Genomic DNA, 6,947 nt, shown 5'->3' with positions numbered 1-6,947 from the left:
TTTTACCAGGGATTATGTTGTCTTGTTCTGTAACTGATGATGGGAAGGTGTTCCACAGCTTAGTTATGGAATGGGAATAGAGGGCAGCTACCTGCTCTTTTACTAGGTTTTGATACTAAGTAGGTGTTTGTTGTTAGAGCGTAGATTTTTGGACGGGACGCAAAGTTCAATGATATTTTTCAGGCAAGAGCACCACTCGGGTTTGTAAATGAGCTTATGGGCAAAGTTAAGTTGTGTGCAATGTAGGTAATGTGCAAATTCTAGCCAGTTTAGTTCTCCAGTGGCCTGGCAATGGTGGGTGTGATTTGGTTGGGCTGATGCAAACTTTGAAATCTTATAACATGACTGCAAGTTTATGTTGCAAAGAGATGTGGAGATTGCTGAAGATAGGAGACCCATACAGTAAGATTGGAAGGAGAAAACTTAGTTTCATTCAGATGGATTTGTCTATGTATTGTTAATTTTCTGTAAAGTTTGCCTAATTTGAAGTGTCTTTTATTGCGTTATTAATATGCAAATCAAAGCTAAGTCTGCTGTCAATATTAATTCCTAGCAGTTTTGCCTAATTTACTAACTCTATTTGGGTTTTGTTTATGGAAAATACAGTAAAGTCTGTGGGAACTGGTTTAGATGCAAAAATGAGTAGTTTAGATTTATTAGGGTTAAGTAATGGCTGTGATTGGTTTAGCCAGAGTTCTATGGATGTAAAGGCCTTTTGTGTTAACTTTTGGAGGTCAGAGAAGTTATTGGGGGGGTACAGATTATGGTTGCATACTGTGTGGTAGTACAGGTCAGTGGGAACTTTATGTTGGTCATTTATAAAAATGTTGAACAGTAGGAGTCTTAAGACTGACCCCTGCGGCACTCCTGTGTTATTTGGGAGAAAGCTAGAGAGGTTATTCTGCCATTTTACTGCTTGCTGTCTGTTTGGCAATTAACTAATGAACCAGGTTAGGGTGGCATTAGAGCATCCTAGTGATTGCAGTTGCTGGATAAGTTTGATGTGGGAGACTGTCGAATGCTTTTGAGAGATCAAGTAACAGGACTGATGTAGAAGCAAACAAAAATGCCAAAAAGCAAACCAACGAAACACCAAAGCGGAGGTACCAGTTCAAATGCAAAAAAAAGAAGAAATCAAGCCACTATCTTTGTTAAGATGAAGCTTGCGATACCTTAGAAAACACTTCACATTAATGGTGTCATATGGTGTCATAAGTATCGCAAGCTTCATCTTAAAGATAGTGGCTTGGTTTCTTCTTTTTTTACTTGTTAATTGCGAATGTATTTTTAATTAATTAATGCTTAAGTTACTTAATTGAATGATTGTTACTTATACTTAATGCATTAGTTTGAATGTTTTTATCATTCTGAGGAAGTCTTTTGACGAAAGCGGATAAATAAATTTTACTACGCTATTTCTTTGGATTACGCATTTTGCTTGGATTTTGCATTTGAACTGGTACCTCTGCTTTGGTGTTTTGCTGAACAGGACTGATGTAAGTAAATTACTGTCTAGGGCGTTACAGATAAAATTTATGAAGGAGACTAGGGCAGTAATGGTACTGTGGGATGGTAGAAAGCCATGTTGTGAAGGGGATAGTAGGTTGTTGCTGGTTAGATATTCAACCAGTTGTTTATGGATGCATTTTTTCATTATTTTAGATAGAGGGGACAGTATGGAAATGGGTTTAAAGTTAGATAGGTCATGAAGGTTTCCACCTTTATGAAGTGGGGTGATTGATTTTTTCCAGAGCTGGGGGACGGTATGTTCTGCAAGTTATCAGTTTATAAGGATATTTACTGGGAAACCTACTGTATTAGCACTACTTTTGAGGTATACTGGGGGAGATTATCAGCAGCTAAGGAGCCTGGTTTCAATTTGCCAAGTAATGTTTGTATTTGAGAGGTTGCTACAGGTTGGAAGTTGAAGGATGGTATGGCACTGATATCGCCTTCAGGTATGATTGCTGGGTTAATGGGGGTTGGGGTACTGCCTGCATTTACTAATGTTAGGAGAATATTAAAGTTTTTATTAAATATTTCAGTGATTTCAACTGGGCTTTTGTCTGGAAATGGAGATGGGTTTTGGGTGCTGCCAGGATTTAGTAATCCAGAAAAGTTTAGGATTATTACTGTGGGGGTATTTATTTGTTGAGAGAAGTAGGTATTTTTGTCCTGATTAATGGCCCGTTTTGCTTTGTTTCTAAGTATTTTGAAGGTGGTTTCATTGGGTGGGTCTTATCTTTACTCCATTTACGCCATGCTTGGTCTCTATTAGTAGTTTGGTTTACTTGGACAGCCAAGGTGCATGGTTATGTTTAACTCTCTTTTCTTATGGGGGCTATGGAGTTAAGGGTATCTAGGAAGACAGTACTGAAATAATGTACTGCTTCATCTAAGGGAAGATATTTAAATGGGTTCCAGTTTAGTGTTTGTAATAGATTGCACAAGTGAGACATGCTAAATCTGTCTAGATTTCTGCTACATTTGTATGAATGGACGCCTGGGGTGGAGGTTGACAGTCTGTGTATTAGGGCTGTTAAGTGGTCACTTAGGGTGTTGGGAAGCATGTTGTGATTGGAGTAGTATTGTGGGTAGGATACTAATATCCAGTCTAGGGTGGATTCAGGGGGATTGACAGTTGTGGGTTGGGGTTTGTAAAAGTCATGTAAATGTGAGCAGATTGAGTTTGTGAAGTTGTTTGGTGTTAGTTTAAGCCAATTTATATTAGAGACACCGAGTTTGATGGTTTCATTTGAGATGTAGTGGTCAGACCATGATAGAAGTCTTCCAGTGTTGGGATATTGGGACCTGGAGGTATATAGCTGGTGGCAATAAAAGAGTTGGTCCAATCTTCTAAATTCCTCAGTCCTTTTCAGATTAAAACAATTGCCTGTCAATGTCTAAACAATGCAAAATATATTCTCTTGTTAGAATAGTGAGGGAAGGCAACCGGTAGTTTATTAGGGTTAGATTCAGAGGACACTAAGGGGAGAAAGGATGTGTTCTAAGGGACAGCCTGTCCTTGAGATCATGAACGGAGGTTTAATGCACAGCACTTGAAGTTTCAAGACCCTCTTGGCAGAAGTGATGGCCACTAAAAAGGCAGTCTTCCAGGAAAGGAATTTATCATCATATGAACTAGCTGGTTCAAAAGGTTTCTGCTTCAGGGACTGCAACACCAAGGTCAAATCCCAAGGCAGGGATGAATCTTTAATAGGAAGTCCAAGAAAAAAAAAACTCCTTTCAGAAAAGCTTTGCACAATTTGGAAGAAAAGGTAGGCTCATTGTTGATATAGAAATGAGAGATAGCAGCCAACTGGAGCTTAGTGACAGAAAAAACTCACCCCATCCTGAAAAAGGAAAGACAAGAGCAAAATATCAGAAGTAGGGCTGAAAAGGGATCCAGATTCTCTTTGGCCCAAATGGAAAACCTTTTCAATTTACTAAAATACTCCTGCCTTGTAGACTGCTTCTGAGAGGCCAAAATAATGCTCCTCACTGGGCAAGGAAGCCTGGAGTGTGAAAGGAATACTGGAACTGGAGAAACCAAGCAGTTAAACAAAAGGTACGCAGATTGGGAAGTGGAAGCCCCCAGGGATGGGAAATTAGATCCGGAATGGGATCCAGTATCCAAAGTGGATACTTCAGATGAGATCTTAGGAAGGAGAACCACAACTGATAAGGCCAGAAAGGGGCAATGAGGATGAGGACTCTTCAGGCTACAATCTTTCTGCAAGACTTTTGGGTATTAGGGAAATAGAAGGGTAAGTACAGAAGAGACCCAGAGGAAAATCGTGAACAAGAGCACCCATGCGTGACTCCCCCGAATGGGGAGATCAGGGCAAAGTAATTGCTGCATTTGTGTTTGACTTGAGAAATTAGAAGTTATGTACTCACCATAACGTTCCATCTGAGTAGGTGCATTCATTTGTCTGCAACCTGTGGGTTATGGATCCGATATCGGATCCGAACCGGCATGGTTTTCCAGCTATGGATCCGAGCTCTCAGCTCCTCCCCTCACCCATAATGCCCTGCTCTCCCTACATGACCTCAGATCGAGTTTGCCAACAATAGAAATACCCTAAAAAGGGTAACACATAATATGCATTAAACTGACAAGGCCAGGGGGATAGGAGGGCGGGATGGTTGCAGACAAATGAATACACCTACTCAGATGGAACGTTATGGTGAGTACATAACTTCTAAATCTGAAGTAGGAGTTTCATTTGTCTGCAACCTGTGGGACAGAGTCCCCAGCTACCTGAATCTTGGGCGGCCATCATGGTAGGATATTCCGGAGCACCTGAGCCAAAGGATGCTCTACCTCTAGATGTAATATCCAACTTGTAGTGGGAAATAAAGGTATGAGATGAAGCCCAGGTGGCTGCTGAACAAATATCATCCAGAGGAATCCTAGCTTTAAAGGCCGCTGAAGTAGAAACTGACCGGGTTGAATGGGCATGTACTCCCTCCGGTGCGGGCCTTCCAGAAGCTTGATAAGCCAATAAGATGCACTGTGAAATCCAGCGTGATAAGGAGACTTTGCAAATTGGTTTACCCAAATTGAATTTAGCAAAGGAAATAAACAACTGGTCGGATTGCCTATGACCAGCTGTCCTGTTCAGATAAAATCTAAGTTGCCTGTGAACATCTAAGGAATGTAGCTTGTATTCACCTTTGTTTTGATATTTAGGAAAGAAAACAGGGAGGTTAATGGATTGATTAATATTTGCTTCAGAAGCTACCTTAGGAAGAAAGGACGGGTTGGTCCTGAGGTATACACGGTCCGGATGAAAGACCAAGTAAGGAGGCTTGACGGATAAGGCTTGAAGTTCTGAAACTCTCTTGGCCGAGGTAATGGCTACTAAAAAGGCAGTCTTGAAAGATAAAAATTTCAGATCTACCGTAGCTGCAGGTTCGAAGGGGGGAGCGGTCAAGGCCTGGAGGACCAAAGAAAGGTCCCAAGGAGGAACCACTTGCTTTACAGGGGGTCTGAGGAGAAAAGTACCTTTTAGGAAAATCTTACACAATTTGTCAGACATCAGTGGACTGGAGTCTTGACCAATATGATAGTGAGAAATTGCTGCAAGTTGCACTTTGACCGTGGAACTGCTAGCACCATCATTAAAAAGAGTGGTTAGAAAGTCAAGCACCAGAGGAAGGGGAACTGTGAAGGGGTCTAGACCTTGCCGCTCTGCCCAAATGGAGAATCGTTTCCACTTACTGCGGTAAACTTTCCTGGTAGATGGTTTATGAGCCGCTACCAGGATGGCCTTAACTGGAGACGAAATACCGGGAGTCCTGATCAGGAGTGGAACTGGAGCAGCCAAGCAGTCAGCTTCAGGTTGTCCAGATTCGGGGTTGATAGATGGGACGGGTGAGACATCAGATCCGGAATGGGATCTAGAATCCAAGGAGGATTCACTGAGTGAGATCTTAGGAAAGGGAACCAGATCTGTCTAAGCCAGAATGGGGCAATGGGAATCATTCTGTACCCCAACCGAGAGGCTTTCTGAAGAACTTGGAGCATCAGAGGCAAAGGGGGGTAAGCATAAAGAAGACCGGGGGGCCAAGCATGCACCAGAGCGTCTCTTGGGGTATCTCCGGGAGGAGTTATTAGAGCGAAAAAACTGTCGCACTTGGTGTTTGAGGGAGACGCAAAAAGATCGCAACAAGGAGTTCCCCACCGTGCGAAGATGCGTTTCGCTACCTGAGCACTGAGAGACCACTCGTAAGGGGAGAGAATGGTGCGACTGAGTTTGTCCGCAAGGATGTTGGACCGACCCGGAATACGCGTTGCGATGAGAAAGCGGTTGGTGGAGATTGCCCATTCCCACACTCTCATGGCTTCTCGACAAAGAGGGTAAGACCTGGTTCCTCCCTGTTTGTCAATATACCAGACAGACATGTTGTCCGACTGAACTGCAATAGTTCCCAAGGGAAGAAAGGCCTGTAGTGCTTGCAACGCTAAGAGCACTGCTCTCATCTCTAGAACATTGATATGCAGTAAGGTCTCTGAATCGTTCCACGTGCCTTGGACCGTCCGGCCTGCAAAATGCCCCCCCCCTCCCCGAGGCGGGAGGCGTCCGTGGTCACCGTGGCGAGAGGGGGAGAAGCACAAAAGGGGCGGCCTCCGTGGAGATCTGGTGAGTGGAGCCACCACCGGAGGGACCGCTTGCAAGCCTTGCTGATCGCAATGGGATGGTGCATAGGAAGAGCAAGATAAGACCACTGAACTAGGAGTGTCCATTGAAGGACCCGCATATTGAACCTCGCAAGAGGAAGAGCTATCGCTGCTGCCATGGACCCTAGAGCCCTCAGGACCAACTCCGCCGGAACTGAGCTGGAGTGGAGAATGGCCCGCACCTGGAGCTGCAGATTCTCGTGTCTAACCTGGCACCTATAAAATCTATGAACTGCGTAGGGGCTAGGTTGGATTTTTCTGTATTTATTGTGATGCCCAGACGGGGGGGGGAGCTAGATGGAGAAAGGAATCTCGCGCCAATAACAGTAGATGCCTTGCTGGAGTGGTGAGAAGCCAGTCGTCCAGGTAAGGGAAGACCTGCACCCCCTGAAGCCTCAGGTGGGCCGCTACCACTGCTAATACCTTGGAATTGGTAGTGACTGGCTCCCAGCCTGAAGCGAAGAAACCTCCTGGAGCGCCTGCCCATTAGGATATGGTAGTACGCATCCTTGAGGTCTATAGAGCACATCCAGTGATTTTCTCCCAGAAGGGGGAAAATAGACTGTAATGTAACCATTCGGAACTTCTCCTTGGGAACTGCCAGGTTCAAGTGTGAAAGGTCTAATATTGGTCTTAGATCCCCCGTCTTTTTTGGCACTAAAAAGAACCTGGAGTAGAACCCTGATCCGATCTGGTCTGGGGGGACGGGCTGGATGGCTCTTTTCTTCAGCAGATGGCCAATTTCTGCCAAAGCGGCCTC

This window comes from Protopterus annectens, chromosome 10.part0 (assembly GCF_019279795.1).
Source record: "Protopterus annectens isolate FY-2018-M chromosome 10.part0, PAN1.0, whole genome shotgun sequence".
Classification (NCBI taxonomy): Eukaryota; Metazoa; Chordata; order Ceratodontiformes; family Protopteridae; genus Protopterus; species Protopterus annectens.
Note: the sequence above shows the minus strand (reverse complement) of the source record.